This window comes from Neofelis nebulosa, chromosome 16, assembly GCF_028018385.1.
Source record: "Neofelis nebulosa isolate mNeoNeb1 chromosome 16, mNeoNeb1.pri, whole genome shotgun sequence".
Lineage (NCBI taxonomy): Eukaryota > Metazoa > Chordata > Mammalia > Carnivora > Felidae > Neofelis > Neofelis nebulosa.
Window position 1 is genome coordinate 45,227,953 of NC_080797.1, and position 22,465 is coordinate 45,250,417.

Genomic DNA, 22,465 nt, shown 5'->3' on the forward strand with positions numbered 1-22,465 from the left:
AGGATCTTACTTCATGCATTTTTTCCACTTTCTCTTTTGTGTCTTTAACACTTTCAGCTTGATCCTTCCCTTCAGCCTACAAATATGCTTAATTCCTTCCCAATCACAAACAAACCACCTTCTTTTCTCTAATTCTACCTTCCAAATTGAAACTCCTCTTAATGGACACCATGTCTCGCAACTCCTACCCCCACTGCCCCCACCACTCCAAAGATGGACTCTTCCTCCACTCGCATCTCAATCATTTCTGTGTTGATTTTTGCTTCATTACAAAAACTGCCTTTCTGTAGTGATGAGGAGAGTTTAGGTTGTCTGACCCCATAAACTCTGGTTCCCTTTCGTCCTTCTGGTCCTTTCTCCAGTGTCTCATTCTCTTAACCATATCTTCCTGCTTGAAGTTTCTTTTGTTATCTCAAAGTGTCAAGTTAGGGATTGCAGAGAAAATGTTTCCTCAACTATATCTTGCCCAGCTGCTAATGGATAACTGCCCAACATCTGTTGTATTCCTTTCCCTCCAGGGCTCATGGGTTGCTTTTTCTTTGAAAATCTACTTAAAGCAGAAGTAACATTTCCAACTACCAGTCAAGTAATCAAAAGGTGTTTCTTATTTTTAAATAAAAGGATACTTACTACAACAAAAACACTATACCCATCCCCAGTATAGCATTGCATCTGTTCAATAGATCTGTCTACTCTTCCTTAGTCATCACCCGACCTCACACAGTACAGTACTCCAGTTTCATAAGAAATAGATTTAGACTCTGACCACAGTGACCCCCTCCACCTTCATTCTATGGCAGGGTTTTATAGTTTCTGCAGAATAAGGAGGCTACAATTCACAGTGGCCCCTAGCTGTTCACTAATTGGTCAGTCTGTGTATGTGTTGCCCTGCCCCCTTCAGGTGTTAACAAGAGAAGAGGGATTTGTGAATTCAGCTATTGTTTGGACTCCAGACAGAAGCGAAGTAGGTGATTGGCTGCTCTTTCTTACAATCTTAGTTTCAGTTGTTTTCTTAGAAAAGCATCTATTTCATTAAGATTTTGAAGGCCATTGGAATAAATCTGTTATACGGTATTCTCCTGTAAAGTTGCAACTCCCTACCTGTTGGCGGTTATGTCTCCTCTTATTCCTAATGATACTCACTTGTGTTTCCTCTTTTGATTTTTTGAATTAACCTTCCAACAGGCCAGCTTTTGGTTTTGCTAATTAACTTTACTTAATATGTAACTGATGCAGTTTTATTAAACTTCTACTAATATATAGTATACACACAAAAAGGCAAAACATGGTACAGCTCAGTGGATCTTGACAAAGTGAATGTGCACTCATGTAATAAATGTTACAGCAAGAAACCAAATGCTACCATGAGCCCCACCATGAGGCTTCCTTCCAATCAACTACCCCCCAAAGGTAGCATTATCCTCCCCATGCATTAAGTCATTTTGTCCGTCTGTTTTCTATTTCCTATACCATGTACTTACGTAGAATGTGTATACTTTTATTGTGTCTGGTTTTACTCACTCTTGTGGAGGGTTTCTCGTCTGTAAGGGACTTTGAGTAGTAAGAGCACTGGAGACCATGACTGTGAGTCACCTGACAGAGGGTCTGGTCGGAGCAGATGAAAGTGGCAGTTAGTATCATGAGACGATGGCCTTATCTGCAGATGGATGAAGTGGGGGAGACGAGAAGGAGAAGTGAGGAGTATGTGTAGTGGACAAAGCACAGCTAATTTATCCCGACAAGTTCCCAAACATGTCCTGGCCAGGACCAAGACAGGAAGACCTATGGTGGAGAGCGGGATTTTGGTACCTTCCTTCCAACTTGCCTGATGGAATGGTAACCACCAGGTTTTATTATTTTCCTAATATTTTCTTATAAACATTTGCAAATACATGGAAACACTGAGTATTACAGTGAATACCCATTTACCCACCACCTGGATTCTACAATTAATATTTTGCTCTTTGTGCTTTATCACATATTTTATATCTGTCCATTCATCGATCCATCTTTATTTGTATGCATTTAAGAGGAAGTTGCAGGCTTTAGCAGTGTTTTTTTTTTTAATTGAGACGAAATTCATGCAAAAAAAAATAACCATTGTAAATGAATAATTCTGTGGCATTTTATACATTCATCATGTTGGGGCGCCTGGCTGGCTCAGTCGGCTGAGCGTCTGACTTCAGCTCAGGTCATCGTCTCGCAATTCCCGAGTTCGAGCCCTGCAGTTGGGCTCAGAGCCTGGAGCCTGCTTCGGGTTCTGTGTCTCCCTCTCTCTCTACCCCTCCCCCACTTGCGCTCTGTCTCTCTCTCTCTCCCAAAAATAAATAAACATTAAAAAATATATATGTTCACAATGTTGTATAACCACACCTATCTAGTTCCAAGACATCTTCATCTGTCTGCTCCAAGATAGAGCCTCTTACCTGTTAAACAGTTAGTCCCTTTTCCCTTTTCTTTTCAGCCCCTGGTGACTACCAGTCTGCTCTTTGTTTCTTTGGATTTACCTGTTCTGGATATTCTATGCAAGTGGAATAATTCAACAAGTGACCTTTTGTGGCTGGCTTATTTCAGTTAACATAATGTTTTAAAGTTCATCCACATTGTAGTTCATATCTGTAATTTATTCCTCTTTATGGACAAATGATATTCCATTGTATGGGTACACTACAATCTGTATATCCATTCATCTGTTGGTGGACATTTGGGTTGTCTTCATCTTTTGGCTATTGTGCACTTGGACATTTGTGTATAAAGATTTAAGTACTTGTTTTCAATTTTTATGCCTAGGAGTGGATTGGCTGGGTCCGATGGTTGTTCAATGTTTAACTTTTTGTGGAACCATCAAGGTGTCTTCTTGGTTTTTTAATTTTTTTTTTACATTTATTTATTTTTGAGAGACAGAGAGAGACAGAGCACAAGTGGGGGAGGGGCAGAGAAAGAAGGAGACATAGAATCTGAAGCAGGCTCCAGGCTCCGAGCTGTCAGCACAGAGCCCGACATGGGGCTTGAATTCACAAACTGTGAGATCATGACCTGAGCCAAAGTCAGTTGCTTAACTGACTGAGCCACCCAAGCACCCCAAGTTGTCTTCTTGGTTTTAAACCCCAGGAGATAACTTGCTCAAAACGGTCATTAGATTAGATGTTGTGCTTTCACGGCCAGTTATGAGCAGTCACTTAGCTCCAGTCTGACGTTCCTTGATTAGTCTATGTCCTGGATAAAATATACAGGGACTTCAGTGCACCTGAGAGGTGATGCTGATTGGGAAGGCTACAGTTTCCTCTTGTCTCCTGTAGGGTGTGTCAATTTACCTGGCATTGGAGGGGCTGGGTGGATTATCCAGGACATAGACTCCTCAGTTTATGGTTCCTGTTATGTGATCAATGAGTCTCCATTCTAGAAAACTGCTACACGGAGTAAGACTCCTGTGAATGCTACATGAGCCCCAGATGGCCAAAGCAGCTCCAGACTCCCACATAATTTCCTGGGTTTCGCTAAGAGCTAAGTACGACAGATTTGGGTTGGAGAGAGAGGGATTTGACAAAGAGATTCATGGGAGTGGCAACCTCTGGAACAGATGCTGACAGCTGGTGTGAGATTTCAGAGGGCTGCCCCTGCTCTGTTAGCCTGAGAAAACAGGAGAAATTCCAACTATTGCATGATATCATCTGTGCTTTAGTAGCATTTGTTTTTAAACTACGGATTTAATTGCTGTTCCTTTGGCTCCTATTTCTTCTTTCCCCAAGAAAAAGGGAATCTTTGAAATTCCCATGAAAGCACATTCAATTGCCACGTCTGTTCCAACTTCAAGACAGAATCATCCCTAATAATGAAAACAAATCTGTTCTTGGCAAAGCAGACCCAAGTGTTGCTTTTGGAGAGTCAGGAAGGGGAAGCAACAAAGTGTCAGAGTGGCCCAGAGACTGCAACAGATTAACAAAGCCTGTTTATAAGCATGCCAGTAATCCACCAAATTTGTACAATGTGTGATTAGGGACAAATCCCATTCACAAGAATTTGGTCAAGTAAGCAGAGTGGGCTCTGGTAGATTTTGCTTTGCAGCTGAAGAGGTCTAGATCAAAAAGGATATGCAGTTTATTCATGGCCATAGAGCTAGCAGGAAAATAGAGCCAGATTTCTGGCATATAAGAAAAATATAATAATCACCCAAGGTGTTGGGGAAATAAAACTTTGGAGTCCTGTAAAACCACATGTCTCAGTCACTGACCAGCCACATAACCACAAGCAAGTCATTTAGCTATGTTCCCCAAACCCCTCAGCTTCATTTTCTTCATTTCCGTCCTCTGTACAATGGATCTGAAGGTACTTGTAAGATTAATGTGAAGATAAAATGAAATATCGTATGTAGAGTACTCTACATACTAGCAATTACAGGTGCTCAAAAAATTGTAGATTTTCTACCATAGATTGTGCCAGATTTTAGAAAATCTCTTCCCACTACTTTTTCTTTTTTTCTTTTTAAAATTTTTTTAATGTTTATTTATTTTTGAGAGAGAGAGAGAGAGAGAGAGAGAGAGAGAGAGAGAGAGAGAGAAAGAGAATGAGCAGGGGAGGGGCAGAGGCAGAGAGGGAGGACACAGATTCCAAACCAGGCTTCAGGCTCCGAGCTGTCAGCACAGAGCCAGATGTGGGGCTTGAACCCATGAACTGAGAGATCATGACCTGAGCCAAAGTTGGACACTCAACCAACTGAGCCACTCAGGCACCCCTGTTCCTCCTACTTTTTCAACCCTTGCTCTTTTTCTTCAGAGTGCCCTAGACTGCACATGCTCTGGCCCCAAAGCAGAGTTCTTTCCAATGAGAAGATATCCTTGACATAAGAATGATGGGGGTGCTTTGAGATGAGGGCACACTTTGCAGTCACAGGGTAGGAAGAATGGATGTTCATTACTTAATTGAAATAAACATTCATTTATATGTACAGCTGTCAGGAAGCAAACTGATCAAAGGCCCATTAGTCACAAGGCTGGCTTTGGAAAGGGCCACTTAGTTAGGGGGTGAATTTAACATGAAAGGGAAGAGTGAACTAGTACATTGTGGCCTGGAACATTGTGCATTAGTGATTACAGGGTCCTACTTCTGTAAGCTTTCCCTAACAGAGGTTAATCCAGATGCTGAAGGTGAACTGTATCAAGTGTTAGTGGCAGGTATGGGCAAGTGATGACTTTGCATCCCTTATCAAATTTCTGAAGTGGCCAGAATTGAGAGCAAGACTGAGAGGCAGAAATGTCAAATTTCTTAGAAAATATCAGTCCCCAAAGACAGTGTCAAACCTCTCAGACCACCGTATGGCAGAATAGAGTTGACTACTCTGTGTCTGCTTCAGAATTTAGAACTTGCCTGACTTTGGGAAGGTCATTAAGTCTGGACCTTTGTACGCTCATGTTCCAATAGCACTTGCTTTTTAATATGGAATTCTTATTTTTGACAATTGTAATATTAATGATAATATTTATATCATTATGTCCTACAACCAGACAGTGTGAGCCACAAATTAATAAGCATTTGCTCAACACCCACGGGGCACCAGGTGCTGCTGCCACAATGGGGATAGATATTGCAGAAGTGCATGGAGAAATAAATGATTTAATTTATATTTCACATTTTGTAAGCACATTTGCATTATACAAGCACTCAGCACATTTACATAATCTGCCAGTTGAATGAATAGACAACGCATTGTGGAATTGCCTTTAGTATGTTGTGAGGATATAATTGCTGTTATTGTTATAATTGCCTTCATTTGCTGAGTACCAGCTATGGGAGGGCACCATGTGGGGACAGCAGAAGGCAGTGGTTGAGAGCACCAACTCTGAAGCCATATTGATGTGCTTGAATCCTGACTCTGCTACTTACGAGCTGTGTATCCCTTCAAAAGCAGCTTGATTTCTTTGTGGTTCAGTTTTTCCATGTGTAGAGTGAGATGGTAACAGTGGTACCTGCCTTATAATATTATAGAGACTACATGAAGTGATATTTATAGTGTGATTGGAACAGTACTTGGCATGATGTAACAACAACAACAATAATGATACATATGCATGCACATGTGCAAACACACACACACACACACACACACACACACACACCCATACATACATATCTACTGGGCAATATACTCATTTTATACCTGAGGAAGCTGAGACCTAAAGCCTCGGGGGCAAGGTAAACTCAAAACTCAGGTTTGTCCTCCTCCAAGTATATTCTCCTTCCACAAAGCCAGCTGTATCCTGGTAATGAACATAGTATGCTAACTCTGGAGGACCTAGAGATGATGCTTAGGGGTTGGCAAGGTCTTCTTCCTTCACTATCTATTGTAATAATAGATACATATATCTATTATATACATATGCATATATATACATATATAGATACATATATCTATATCTGTTGTAATAATAAAGCAGAGCCTTCCCGTGCCTCCTTATCCAGAAAAGAGCATGTCTATAACATCTATACCATCCCATCTTTCCTGTACGTGAGAGTGTTACCATTTCCAAAATAACCATCTCTGCATAAATGTGCAAGGACTCTGACAAAGGAATTCAAAGAGATTCTATTTCTAATGCACTTCCTCAGTTACCACTCTAAGGAAAGAAATGGCAACCTCAGAGATATGTTCTGAAGGGCCAGTCTCTCTAGGTTTCAGGTCACAACCATTACAGAGATAGCATGGCTTTGAGGGTCTGTGGTCTATAGAAGATACTAGGAACTGGGCTAGAGTGGACAAGATGAGAGTTTTAAATCGGCACCACCAAAGCCAGGGAAGTCATTGGGGCGAGGAGAAATGCAGTCAGAGAAGGAGCCCACAATCAAGCTAGAGAAACAGTATAAAATGCCCATTCTGAAGAGTAAGGAAGTCAAATGGGAGGCAGGTTAAACTGAAGCTGGGATAAATGGGCATCAGAGAGCAAAGCCTGGGGCAGAGTGGGGTGGCAGCTCCAGATGGTCTGAGCATACTGCAACTGATATGTCCAGTTGCCTTTGGTGCCTGGAGGCTTACTTGTTTAAAAGGGGCTATGCAAGGCTGCCGACAAACAAGGTCCTTTTGGTTTATACAAGGAATCTCTAGAGTTTGAGTCTAGTGAGAGTTAACCTGGTGCAGAATTTTCTCCTTAGTCTTACAACACTGGGAATACCTTGGGAAATGTTTGAGTCAATGCCACATATTGGAGTCATATCCCTGCTCGATTGTACTAGATAGTTTGATGAGAGAGAGCAGGGAAACAAGAAAAAACTAAAATCCTGTTGAGTAAACATCACCAGGTGACATATCTCTTTAGTTTGTTAGCAATTTATGATTACAATATTAAGAATCTCATTAGTCCCAAATGAGAGATTTGATTTCTGGGATGTCTCTAGGGTTGTGATGTCACGGTCAATGGAGACAAAAGGATCTTTACCAAGATTTTGTATTCTTATGGTATCTCTTTCTTCCCAACATGCAAGTAAAACATTGATCTAACACTGCTAGGGAATAACTAGACAAGGAGATTCATCCACCCAGACCAAATTACATCAATGTATGTGTTGTTTTATACAATATAGGGCAGGTCATTTTGGAGAGAAGTTAAACTTTGCCTTTGCTGGATTTGATCTTGAATTGGACACATGCTCCTTCTTTACGTAAAATAAGGCACCCCCAGTCTATTGGCCAACCATTGGATTTTCCCATTTTACCCATTGAGGGTAGTGGGAACTCTCAAATCAGCCTCTTTAGTGCTCTTCCCTTGAAAGGATGCAGGAATAAAGAACCTGTGGTTTCAGGGCTAGGAGGAGGTCTTTCATGAATAGGTAAAATGCCCCATTGTCATAGGGGAAACCTGTGGGCCTAGAGCCTGTGAACCTGACCCAAAGCTGTCTTCTAAATCTCTCAAATCCTTGTCTCTAGGCTGCTTCCACATAGCTGGCCCTACTCTTGTATTTATTCTAGTTCTGCCGTATACCTGTATATGGTTTTTTACCTTCCTGGTACCCTTGGGACTGGCCTCCTGGTTTCTGTCATTTCTACATTTGGCTTATTTTATGAACTTCCAAAAAAATTGTTTCCTCTCCTTCTCTGCTTAACTCACTGGAAACCCTGACAGCTAACTTAAATTCTGATCTTTTTCTCCAATTTACACCTCTCCCCTACCCCTGGAGTTTTGGAGCCTAAATGCAATGGTAATGATAGATGTGCCTTTTCTTCCAACATAGAGTATTTTCTATATCTGGAAGCCTCTTGATGATGTTTCTGTGATACCTCCTCCAGTGCCCAGGAGATCTGGATCATGACTCATTGCCTGTGAGGCATTTTCCAAATAATACACTAAATACATCATCTTGTTCAAATTTCACAATGACTCTCAAGAAGCAGTTAATGTTTATCTCTATTTCATAGAGAAATTTTGGGTTGCGTTCTAGCCATTGTGTTGTTGTAAAGATTCTGGATTCTGTTATGTTTCTCTAAAGAATGTTTTATTGTTGTTTAATTTTTATTTTTTGCTTTTAGCAGCAGTAACTTGCCTAGACTCAAGTTGCATACTCTGTCTTGACTGTGGTGGATAGTAGCTCAAATCTCATTCAGCCTTTATTTCCTTTATCCAGGTGGTTTGCAGTCTGCTTCACACATGCATAGTTTTGGAGTAAACCAGAGATTTGGGCAGAGTTGACACATAGAAACTGGGGCTCCTCTGCTCTGTCATTCTCCTTTCTGGGCTTCTCTCTTCACTTCCCAGAGGCTGTGGCCAACTGGTGTTCTGTTTCTGATTTCTCAAACCAGAAATATGGTGAGTTTTTCCTTATTCCTTCAGCTGGCCTATGTCTACAATATGACTATGACCCACCCTTAGGACAAAGTTGCAACAAAATGGGGAACTCATCCTCTGTCAATCTCTTCTTTCAGATTTCAGCTCCTGTCTCAAATCCATCTGCCTTTGTGGACTCTCTCTAGAGAGAGAATAAATAAACCCTTGGATTTATTTTGGCTTTTTAAAATATTTTGTCCAGAGTTTATAGCTGTGGTTTGTGGAGATTTGTTATAGCTGTTGTGGAGATTGGTCTGCTAGCTACTTACTCCATCACAATAAAAGCAGAACTCCAGAAAATGTTCAACAACTACTATTAATAATTACTGTCTTTACCATTATTCTCATGATCAGCCTTCTCTTGCCAAGTCACAGAATCACAGGTATCCTGGGCAGATGTTGTAGAGCTGACAGACAGAAAATGGCTAAAGTATATCTCTGGAATATAGGATTTGTACCCCTCTGCAAGGTTTTCAAACAGTGGTTCTTTTCAGAACTACGTTGGACATCACCCTCCCCAAGTCCATATGTGTGTGTGTGTGTGTGTGTGTGTGTGTGTGTGTGTGTGTATAGTGGGAGAAGGAAGAATAGTAATTTTCTTGAGTAAAGAACAATTGGTGAAGTGTTAATTCCCCACTCACATATCCCTTAAAGGGCACATAGCAAATGGCTTTTACTTTGGAGACAGGAGGTATCTGTTGCCAAAGTATCCCAACCAGCAGGACATGACAGAATTGTGGCTCACAATGAGTAAGGAGTCAGGAGCACCTCATTCAAGTTCCTTGTAGCCCTTAAGGGGTCACAGAAGAGGGGTCACCTCACTCCTACAACCCCTGCTGATGGAGCTTGGAGTTTGTGGGACAGGAGCCACAATGCATGGTTCCTATAAGGGGCATGGCATGCGCCCATGGCAAGGGCCAAAGGGAATGTGGCTGCCACTGAGGAGGTCCTCCACACCAGAGGGCAGCAGAAACATGCTGCTCAACAACCACGCAGTCCTCAGACGCCTCCATGTCAGCAGAAACCACTCACACTTCACGGCACCAATCTGAAAATATGAACACTTCCTTTCTACCTCCCTGCTGTGCAGGCCCCAACAGACATACGAGGTGACCATGATCATTAGTTTTGGGACAAATGGGAATGATGCAGGCACTGGGAGCCAAGAAAGGAATGACCACAAGCCTGATGATGGCACAAGGGACTGCTGCTCCTGGAGGCTGACCTCTGCCCCAAGTCCTCTCCCACCCAAAGATGGGCATTGTCAAAAATGAAAAGAGGAAAGTGGAATTAGATAGAAGAGGAGAAAGATGCTGTGGGATGGGATTGTGGACCAGACCTTGTCTAAGGTTTTAATAACCAGGGCTGGGCTGAAAAAATAAAACAAAATGCAAATGACACAAAAAGAAGCTGCCTGCTCCGGGCAGATGGAGAGTTCAGGGCCAATAAAGGAGCTTGCAGTTCTTTTTTGTTTTTTAACATAATTTATTGTCAAATTGGTTTCCATACAGCACCCAGTGCTCATCCCAACAAGTGCCCTCCTCCCTGCTCACCACCCAGTTTCTCTTCTCCCCCACTCCCCATTTGTGGGCTTGTGTCTGAACCTGACCAACTGGTGGCTTCCCTTTCATACCTCCTACAGGCACAGAACTCCTAATCTAAGTGCTCGGAAGAAGATTTGAATACATGGAAATTTAACCCCTGTAAGTTGAGAGATACCTCAAAAGACAGAAAGACAAGCAAGAGAGCTATAGAAGCTATAGCTTCTATAATACACAGATTATAAAATACAGATTATAATATATAAAATACAGAATATAAAATACAGATTATAATATACAGATTAAAAAATACATCCATAAAGATAACCCAGACGTAAAGGACAAAAGTTAGGCAAGTCGTAAACATGGATACATACATCGCTAAGAAACATAAGAAAAAAGGCTTATTTCTCAAGGATTGATTGAAATGCAAATTAAAACAAGGAAATACAGGGGCGCCTGGGTGACTCAGTTGATTAAGCGTCTGACTTTGGCTCAGGTCATGATCTCACAGCTTGTGAGTTCAAGCCCTGCATCAGGCTCTGTGCTAAAAGCTCAGAGCCTGGAGCCTGCTTTGGATTCTGTGTCTCCCTCTCTCTCTGCCCCTCCCCTGTTCACGCTTTGTCTCTCTCTCAAAAATAAACAAACATTAAGAAAAAAAATCTTTATAAAACAAGGAAATACATTTTTTTGCCTACTGGACTAGCAAAAGTGTAAATGTTTTTTTTTAATTTAACTTGTTTTATTTTTTATTTTTTTAAGTTTACATCCAAATTAGTTAGCATATAGTGCAACAATGATTTCAGGAGTAGACTCCTTAGTGCTCCTTACCCATTTAGCTCATCCCCCCTCCCACAACCCCTCCCATAACCCTCAGTTTGTTCTCCATATTTATGAGTCTCTTCTGTTTTGTTCCCCTCCCTGTTTTTTTTTAAATTTTAATGTTTTTATTTATTTTTGAAGGAGAGAGAGAGACAGAGCATGAGTGGGAACGAGCAGAGGGAGAGGGAGACACAGAATTCGAAGCAGGCTCTAGGCTCTGAGCTGCCAGCACAGAGCCCGATGCAGGGCTCGAACTCACAAACTGTGAGATTATGACCTGAGCCGAAGTCAGACACTGAACCTACTGAGCCACCCAGGCGCCCCATCCTCTTCCTGTTTTTATATTATTTTTGTTTCCCTTCCCTTGTATTCATCTGTTTTGTCTCCTAAAGTCCTCATATGAGTGAAGTCATATGATTTTTGTCTTTCTCTGACTGACTAATTTTACTTAGCATAATACCCTCCAGTTCCATCCATGTAGTTGCAAATGGCAAGATTTCATTCTTTTTGATTGCTGGGTAATACTCCATTGTATGTATATACATATATACACACACACACACACACACACACACACACACATATATATATATACATATATATACACACACACACACACACATATATATATATATATATATATATATATATATATATATATATATACATACACCACATCTTCTTTATCCATTCATCCATCGATGGACATCTGGGCTCTTTCCATACTTTGGCTATTGTCGATAGTGCTGCTATAAACATGGGAGTGCATGTGTCCCTTCGAAACAGCACACCTGTATCCCGTGAATAAATGCCTAGTAGTGCAATTGCTGGGTCATACGGTAGTTCTATTTTTAGTTTTTTGAGGAACCTCCATACTGTTTTTCAGAGTGGCTGCACCAGCTTGCATTCCCAAGTGTAAATGATTTTTAATATCCAGTGTTGCTATCTGGTGGGTGAGGCAGGGGCGAGGACACACATATCCTGATGCTAAAGTCCAAGTCAGAATTATACAGGCTTTTCAGAGGGCAATTAACAGTGCCTGTCAAAATTTAAATGTGCTTGCCCTTTGACAAAACACTCCACTGTCAGGAATCTATCTTACAGCAGTCTTCCAAGTGTGTAACATAGATGTATAAGGATGTTCATGCTACATGACTTGTAATTGAGAGAAATCAGAGAAAACCTAAATGCCCAACAATAAGGGGATTGTAAAAGAAAGTATTGCCTATGCACACCATTCAGTGTCCAGGAATCAGTATTCAGGAATACCATTCAGCTACTAAAAAGAATGAATTACATTTGTACGAGTAACAGAGAAGCTTGTCCAAGGTAGTTGTTGACTGATACAAGCAAGTAGCTAAACTTTTCTGTGTTTCAGACTCTGTTCTCAGAACTTTATGTTAATTCACACATCTAATCATTTATGATTAAATTGCTCTATGATTGGCACTGTTGTCACCATCCCAAATTTTAGCCAAGGAAGCAACCACGGCCCGGAGAGACTAAGTAAATTTCCAAGATTGACTCCAAAATGCATGTCCTTAACTATTATGCTATGCTGCCCCTTGTGTGTATGTATGTGTGTGTGTGTGTGTGTGTGTGTGTGTTGTCTTCATAGAGACATAGAAAGTGTGTAGATTTTATAAAGATAATAAGACTGTATTTAAGTAATGTGCCACCCAATTCTTCCTTGATAAACAAGTCATGTATTCTCCCACATGCCCAAAGTGTCGGCTACTAGGGGCTCATATAGCTCCTTGCCTCCCCAGGAACTGCATTCTTCCAAAGGGAGCTGCCTCCTCTGAGTTCACATCCCCTTCTGTAGGGATGAGAGACAACTCACATCAGTGAATAGTGCAAAGAGTGCATACAAAGGCCCTTGCCCCCTTTCAGGACAATTCCAATGGTCCATCTCAGCTCCCAAGTTCCCCTATGAATAAGCTAAAGTTTTCAGCGGAATTGCATCATAGCTCAGCTTCTCTCTCTGCCCAATCCTGCTTCCTTCACTCTTCTACGGATCTGGTGGCCAAGGGCATTTCTTAGTCACTGCTGTGCCTGCTAACCTCCAACTCAGAGTCTGTCCTTGGGGGAGCTAGAAGGTGGAGAGTGGTAGCCAGAGGTGAGAAAGGGACTTCCACTTATACTACAGAAATAATGTAGCCAGAGGTGAGAAAGGGACTTCCACTTCCACTACAGAAATAATGTATATTTCTATTTTGTGTGAATTTTGCTCCATGAACATGTATTACCTGCATGTAACAATTTCCAAAAAGCCAACAGAAAGCATACAACATAAAATTAAGAAGTGTTGCCATAATCCTATAGCCAACATAGAACAACATTGGGACCTTAGAATCTGATTAGAGATGTGTATCCAGAGAAGAAAATATGAGGGCTCTCATTTATTTTTCAGAGTCCTCGCCTGAAAAATAAAATGCCTTTCCACTGTGCCTGGGTGTTTTTTCCTCCTGATACAACAACAACAACAACAACAACAACAACAACAGCAAGCATTTTCCCTCTGTCTCTCCAAATTTTATCTGGAAGATTTGATATTTTTGAGTCTCCGTGGGCTCCATTGTCAGAGGGTGAAGGAAACCTGCTGCATTTTCTCTCAAATCCCTGCCGCAGAGAATAGGAAGCATTGAACCTTGTCAGAGTTCCAAATTTATTATATAAAAGCAAAACAGAGAAGCTGTTGAGAAAGAAAGATTTGCTGATAGATAAGAGGTTGGTTTAGTGGTTAGAACAGGAGCCCAGTAATTTTCAGGAGTCCACCTCACTTATAAAATATTGGTGCCCAGTTTGCTCATTCATTCTCTATGCATTCATTTATTCATTCATTTATGTAGCAAAAGCTTATTGAATTCCTACTTCATGCCACATATTATGCTCTTGGGAGGTGTATTGGCCTGATCATGATATGATGAAACAACACTGACTTACTGATTGGTGAGCTACACTCTGGATGTGAAAAGGTACCATTCAGCAAATTTGGTCCAAAGGAGGACCGCCTGCCATTGTACCTGTCCCAGAGAGCTCTCTAGAGCTTAGGTATAATTGAGAGGATGTGAATCACTGTAGCCTACACAAAAAGCTACTGGAGAATTGTTTTTCCTGGGTGATTGAAGAGATTCCATATTATGCCATGTGAAACAGAAGTAGGAGATTTCCTGTCAAATTTAGACATGAATGACATTGTGATGACTGCTAACAGTAAGGGCAGCCCTTTGCTCCTGAAGAATATTTGGATGAGTGATGAGATTATAAGATCATAATCACAGGCCTGAAATCAAACAAATAGGAATTGCAGGAAAGCAACATAGGCATTCAGGAAATCAATAAATGAATAAGCAAGTGAATGAAACTCTACCTAGAAAAATACTTTACGCATTGTAGGCACTCAACAGAGGTCACTAAAACAAAATAGAGGACTAAAGGGCATATACTGTGTAACTTACCGCCTCCCTGTCTTCCTTCCAGTGTATGTTGAGCACCTACTATGTGCTAAACACTATGCCAGGCAGTGATGCCTTTGCACATGTTAGTTCAAACCACACTTGCTAATTCCAAGCAGAACTGGAGCCTGCGTTCCCTCCAACTCTTCTGCCATAACCAGACCTTCTAAAAAGTGCTTCCATGACCAGAGAGAGAGAAACAATGAAAGCTCAAAGTCATTTCACATGCAGGTTTTGAACTTAAACCCAACTGGCTCTTGAAACTACTCTTTTGACAGAGAATCTGCTCTTGGAACAACAGAAGCATTATGTCAGTGCAATGGTGACTGAGATATTTTTAGATTCCCATATTCTGACTTGAAGCAGAGCCTTGAAAAGTGGAGCTGTCCAGGAGTAAGAAAAGACAGGCAGCCAGGGAGTAGGAACCTCTGGCATTATGGAAACTCAGAGCAGTGGTCTGCTAAAGGAAAATCTAGTCTGACGTTCAAACTCAACTGTATTACAAACTAGGTGGGACCTTAGCTAGCAGAAGTCACCTTGGAAGGTTTAAATGCACTTAGGTACGAATACCATTGCTCCTTCTCAGATTGTCACCTGACAGCGAATGCACTGGCACACTTGAATAAAACCTCGCTGATTGGATACCTGTTGACAAGAAGAGGATTCCAATTCCAGGTATCCAGTCAGGTACCAGGAAGAAGAGGGGAAGGCAAGTGGAAACAGGGGCAATGTAGGGTGCCTTGCTTGAAGGAAGGGATCATCAGATAATAAATTCAAGCCCATTATAACTTTGTGGGAGGTCAGGCCCTGTGGTGTCATAACTTGTCAAGTTTCAAGAGAATCAGGAAATCTTGACTTTGATTGAAATCCTCAATACGTTTTTTAATAGGCACCATCCAGAGACATGTATTGGTTAGGTTTTACCTATGGGAGGCTCTTGAAGGCAAATGGCCCCCCTGGTCACTATTTCCCTGGTGAAGAGGGAAACAGAAAATGAAAAGAATGTGCAGTGGTTAGGTGTTGTCATGGCAACCAAGTACAGTACCTATGACACCAAGGGAGCGAACCTTCCTTCCTTCTTTCCTTTTTTCTTTTTTAAGTTGGTTTTTAGAGGAAAACTAAGAAAGGTATTGTGTGAATAAAGACCTTATTTTAACCATAAAACAAGTTTGGTTTTTCTCTCACACTGCTCTCCCAGCTTTGGGGCAGCTTTGAGAGTTCAGGAAAGACTCTCATGGTTCCGAGGCGACTTTGCTTCCCCACTTGTGGGCAGGCCATGTATTTGAGCATAGCAAGCAGTATTCCAGAAGTTTTTCCACCAAGCAACGGCTTGGCCCTTCCTGATCTGGTAACTGTGTATCTGGAGAATTTACAGGAAAAGGTGGACAAATAAAATAAGATCTTGTTAACAACCTTTTTTAGTTCTGATAAAGTACACCCTATGCTATCTTTTGTCTTTTCCTTTTAACTTCTGGATCTTCATTTTTCTTTCTCAGACTCTTTTCCAGGCTTGGTAACAGAAAGCCTTCAAGGTTGTAGAATGAAGTGGAAATAGCTTGTCCTGGGAGTCTGGAGACCTAGACCAGTTGTGATACAAGCTAAGTGAGTGACTTTGCACAAGCCTCTCTGAACCTCAGTTACCCTCACTTGTAATGCAGCAATAATAAGGCAATAGATTGCCATGGTTTCAGGAACCTCAGAATGAGGGGCAGAAAATCTAGGTTCAGTTCAGGTTTGACATGATCTGTATGTGTGATCTTGGCAAGATCACTTCTCCAGGTCTCAGCTTCCCAACTGGCAAAATAAAAGTGCTCATCAGTTCACTCATTCAACAAGTATTTGTTGGGCTCCTAACATGCGTCAGGCTGTTTAGAGGTTAGACTAATGTTAAATATTTCATAGTTTATGTCTTAGCCTTCACTGGTGTTAGTGAGTTGAATATTGACCTCCAAAAGACCTGTCCATATCCTAATCCCCAGAACCTATGAATGTTACCTTATTTTTAAAACAAAGATCTTTGCAGATATATCTGAATTAAAGATTTTGAGATGAGATCATTTTGGATTATCTAGGTGGCTCCTAAATCTTATGACAGCTATTGTTATAGGAGACATACAGAGAAGAGATCCATAGGGGGGGGGGGGAGGCCATGCAAAGATGGAGGCAGACATTGGAGTTATGCAGTCACAAGCCAAGGAACACCTGTAGCCACCAAAAGCTGGAGAAGGCAGGGAAGGATTCTCCTCCAGAGCTGTTGGCTGGAACATGGCCCTGCCAACACCTTGATTTTGGACTTTGGCTTCTAGAACCGTGAGAAAATTAATTTCTGTTTTGTAAGCCACCCTAATTTGTTATGGCAGCTTTCAGAAACTAATATAGATGGGTTCAGGCCAACCAGCTGGCCACTTACTTCTTTTTTGTGGGACCACCATCTGTGGATGCTCACAGGGCTTTCATAAAGCAGCAGCCCCATTTGATTCCACCCAAAGCTCCCTTTGAAGGGAGCAGTCCAAGATATTTCTTTCTGCTCAGGTTACCATGGTCTCTACCACATGACCATTCTGGGGCCACTGGTTTACTAGGAAATAGCTGGCTCAAGGTTGCAAGATGGCTGCAAGGTAGCCTGGAGGAATACTTTACCTAATAGGGCTATGAGTGAACATATTGGACCACTTTCCTCCACTCTGAGAGTTTGAATCTAAGGCACAAAGAAGGAGATATTAGTTGTTAGAAGATGCAAAAAAGAAAAAAAAAGCAACATGAAGAACCCACGAGAGTGTAGGAAATGTGAGCATATAGAATCAGGGGCCACAAAGGCTTTAAGTAAGCTGAAGCAATTGAGTATAGAAAGTATGCTTTTAAAAATCAGTTTATTAGGATTGAAAGTGGATTGGTTTCCACTGGTAACAACAGTTTCAACTTCCATTTTTGGAATCCATTTTGGATTTGTCCATTTAGGATCCTTATCAGGCTAGCTAGGGACTATACCCAAATTCTTCTCTTTGGGCTTCTTACCTGGACCAGATGTTGGAGATGTCCATGTCCTCGGCACTAGGCTTTGCGCCATGAAACAGTGGTGAGCATTGGTCCAGCCCCAACTGGGGAATGTGCACATTGTCTTAGAGCAACTTTATCAAGACTTGCAGTGCACGGCTATCTGTTCTACCTCTGTGCCTAGTACCTGGTTCAGACTTTTCCTGAATGCTGGTAAATAAAAAGGGTACTAATGTAATAAATACCACTTAATCAACTCCAACATCATGTCGAGTGCCATGGTGGGAATTTAGCATGAATTATCTCTGATCCTCACAATAATTCTGCCAAGAGAAATTATGATCTACCTTTTAAGAAATTATTAATATTTATCTGGCACAGTTTGTGGGCATCATAGATAATGTGTCTAAAACGGCACCTAGAAAACATTTCAACGTCAGTTGCTGCTACTACTACTACCAAGACTGAAGAGAAAGTTCAGGAGGCTGAGTACCCTCTCCAAGGGTGACAGAGATGGTACTGAGAGGGCCAGGCCAGGTTTGACCCCTGTTTGATCCTGTGTGTCTGCTTCCTAGGTCTGTGATGAGGAGCACTGCTATTGCTAAGCCTTAGCCATGGCTGAATCTACTGATATGTCATGGATTCCTCTAGAAGGGCACACCGTGGGCCACACAGGGCTCCTCACCATCAGTGGGGAAGTGACTAGCTCGTTATGGAAAACACGGACCATGACCCTTTTCCTGACCTTGGCAAGTACAGAGTCCCCTGAAAGGCTTTGTGCCTCCTTGAGAAGCCACGGTTTCTTTACCTTGCTGGGAGCTGTCTGCTCAGCACCTGCTGAAACCCCTGCCTTCAGCTCTATATCCACATTGCCCCTTTTGCCCTTCAGTGCCGTTTAAACCTTGTGGAATAACAAGCTGGCTCCCCTGTGCTAGGTAGTAACATTCATTTCTGTTCTCATCTCCAAGAAAAGCTTTCAAAGGAGTCCCGTTGACCCATTTGTTAATTGCAGTTTTGGCGGAAGCAGCCACCCACTGAGAAGTGGGTGAACACTTTGATGGATATCTTATCCATTCTTCTAGACAAAGGTTGGCAAACCATAGCCGTAAACCACATCCAAGCCATTGCCTGTGTTTATAAATAAAGTTTTATTGGAACACCACCACACTCGTTAGTGAGCATATTATCTGAGGCTGTTTTGGCACTACAATGGCAGAATTGAGCATTTGTGACTCTGCTGGTATGGCCACAAAGCTCTTTACGGAAATGTTTGCTGACCCCTGTCCTATACTATAAACCATTTGCTATGCACATGCCTCTGTGTGTATGTGTGTGTGCACATGTGGAACCAGTTTACTGAGGACTCTTGACCCTTTAGGCATAGGCATGAAAGGTTTTATTCTTTCCAGGAACCATCTCTAACTAGATTATGTTATTCTTACTTCACCTCTGGGTAGAGGCTCCCTTAGTGATACATTGGTTCACTCCCATAATTTTCAGCCACTTTGAATTTTTAAAAGTTTCAATCTGGTAAATGGATAAATGCAATTCTGTTTCTGTTTGTTATCTTGAATTTTACTTTCAAACTCAATTTAAAGCACTTCTCAGGGTGCTCGGTGGGTTCAGTCAGTTAAGCATCTGGCTTCGGCTCAGGTAATGATCTCGTGGTCTGTGGGTTCGAGCCCTGTATTGGGCTCTGTGCTGACAGCTCAGAGCCTGGAGCCTGCTTCAATTTCTGTGTTTCTCCCTCTCTCTCTGCCCCTCCCCCTCTCATGCTCTGTCTGTCTGTCTCTCTCTCAAAAATAAGTAAACATTAAAATAATAATAATAATAAAATAAAGCACTTCTCCCTTCTCCCTACCAGTGGCCCTAGTACTTGAGGAGAACATGTAACCTGGCTGCAAGATACATCCCCATTTCAGTTTCCTCATCACGCAACTTCCACAGTTTGAGGGAGAAGTTGAAGAGAGAGGGGAACAAGCTAAAAACCCCTTGTCCTACAGGGTGAGCTTGTGTTCCTCATGTTGGTTGGGCAAACTCACTGACATAGCTCTGCATCCACCAGCTTCCCTGAAGACTAGTAGTGATTCCAACAGGCAGTGTGGGCGATGATTGATTCCCCAGTACCGGCAGCCCCTTAAGGCATCTGCCCACTTCTTCCAGTTGATTGCCAGCTGGTGGCTGTCACCCCACATATCTCTGATATGTCTCTCTTTGCATCTTTACCCCTGGATACCGCATAGGTCCTGTCTGTAGCCTCCACCCTCATCCATTCTCTCCAGCCCTTTCTAGGGACAGGATTCCCTGCATCTGTCTCTCTTGCTCTCCTTTCTCCTGACTGACATTTAACAAGAGCAATCACCCCAGTCTTCCCTTTTTGCAGACATTGGTCACCTTAGGATGGGACTCTTTTCAAGTTTCATCTTCCCTTGGGCACCCCTTGCCATTGGGGAGGGGAACAACAAAGCTCTCATTTCAACCCTTGTATACATCACAAAACTAATAATCTCTTAGCACCTCTTCTTAATCTGTCTCGGGGGGAGGGGAGAAAGGAGGCAAATGGCTAATGGTAGGAGGGCATTCTGGCTGCTCCTTGCATGGCTTAGAGAGAGGTGGCCATGACCAGTTGCTGGTGGCTCTCTTTAGAATGTAGGGTGCTTAGCAGGATTTGTCATCATTGTTGGAACATAACCACTATTCTAAGAAGAAAATCCATATACTACTAGACATCTTAAGACATTTGCATTTGCATGTGTGTATATGGGTCAGAGTGAGGGTTAAAATAAAGAGAACAGGGTTTGTTTGTTTTTTCTTTTTGAGAAAAATAGGGCAATTCTCTATTCGCTATGCTGAAACTTAACTTTGGTCAATTCAGCAATAGATTGTGAATACCCTTCCATCTTTGCAAGTGTAGATCTACATTAACCTTTTATTTTTATTGAGGTATAACTTACCTATAGCATTATATAGTTTCAGGTATACAACATGATGATTCAATATTTGTATATGTTAACCTTGTTAATGTCTATGTAATACTCGATCATACACCATCCCCTAATATATTTTTCTATTCTCTATTTTTTTGCATTGATTTTTTAAAAAATTTACACCCAAGTTAGTTAGCATATTGTGCAATAATGATTTCAGGACTAGAATCCAGTGATTCATCCCCTACATATAACACCCAGTGCTCATCCAACAAGTGTCCTACTTAATGTCCCTTACCCATTTAGCCCATTCCCCCACCCAAAACCCCTCCAGGAACCCTCAGTCTGTTCTCTGTATTTAAGAGTCTCATGGTTTGTCCCCCTCCCTGTTTTTATGTTATTTTTGCTTCCCGTCCCATATGTTCATCTGTTTTGTATCTTAAATTCCACATAGGAGTGAAGTCATATAATATTTGTCTTTCTCTGACTAATCTCACTTAGCATAATACACTCTAGTTCCATCCACATTGCTGCAAATGGCAAGATTTCATTCTTTTTGATTGCCAAGTAATATTCCACTGTATATATATACCACATCTTCTTTATCCATTCATCAGTGGTTAGACATTTGGGCTCTTTCCATACTTTGGCTATTGTCGATAGCATTACTATAAACATCAGGTTGTATGTGCCCCTTTGAAACAGCATACCCTTATCCCTTGGATAAATACCTGGTAGTGCAATTGCTGGGTTGTAGGGTAGTTCTATTTTTAATTATTTGAGAAACCACCATACTGTGGTTTTCCAGAGTGACTGCACTAGTTTTCATTCCCACCAGCAGTGCAAAAGGGTTCCTCTTTCTCCACATCCTCGCCAACATCTGTTGTTGCCTAAGTTGTTAATTTTAGCCATTCTGACAGGTGTGAGGTGATATCTCATTGTGGTTTTGATTTGTATTTCCCTGATGATGAGTGATGTGGAGCATTTTTTCATGTGTCTGTTAGCCATCTGGATGTCTTCTTTGGAAAAGTGTCTGTACATGTGTTTTGCCCATTTCTTCCCTGGATTATTTGTTTTTTGGGTGTTGAGTTTGATAAATTCTTTGCAGATTTTGGATACTAACCCTTTATCTGATATGTAATTTGCAAATATCTTCTCCCATTCTGTCTGTTGCCTTTTAGTTTTTCTGATTGTTTCCTTTGCCATGCAGAAGCTTTTTATCTTGATGAGGTCCCAATAGTTCATTTTTGCTTTTGTTTCCCTTGCCTCTGGAGACATGTTGAGTAAGAATTTGCTGCAGCTGAGGTCAAAGAGGTTTTTGCCTGCTTTCCCCTCTAGGATTTTGATGGCTTCCTTTCTCGTGTTTAGGTCTTTCATCCATTTTGAGTTTATTTTTGTGTATGGTGTAAGAAAGTGGTCCAGGTTCATTTTTCTGCATGTCACTGTCTAGTTTTCCCAACACCACTTGCTAAGAGGCTGTCTTTATTCCATTGGATATTCTTTCCTGCTTTGTCAAAGATTAATCTGCCATACGTTTGTGGGTCCATTTCTGTGTTCTCTATTCTGTTCCATTGATCTATTTGTTTTTCTGCCAGTTCCGTACAAGCTTGATAATTACAGCTTTGTAATACGTCTTGAAGTCTGGAATTATGATGCTTCCAGCCTTGGTTTTCTTTTTCAAGATTGCTTTGGCTATTTGGGGTCTTTTCTAGTTCCATACAAATTTTAGGATTGTGCTAGCTGTTGGAAGAATGCTAGTGTTATTTTGATAGGGATTGCATTGAATATGTAGATTGCTTTGGGTAGTATTGACATTTTAGCAATATTTGTTCTTCCAATCCATGTGTATGGAATGTTTTTCCATTTGTGTGTGTGTGTCTTCTTCAGTTTCTTTCATAAGCTTTCTATAGTTT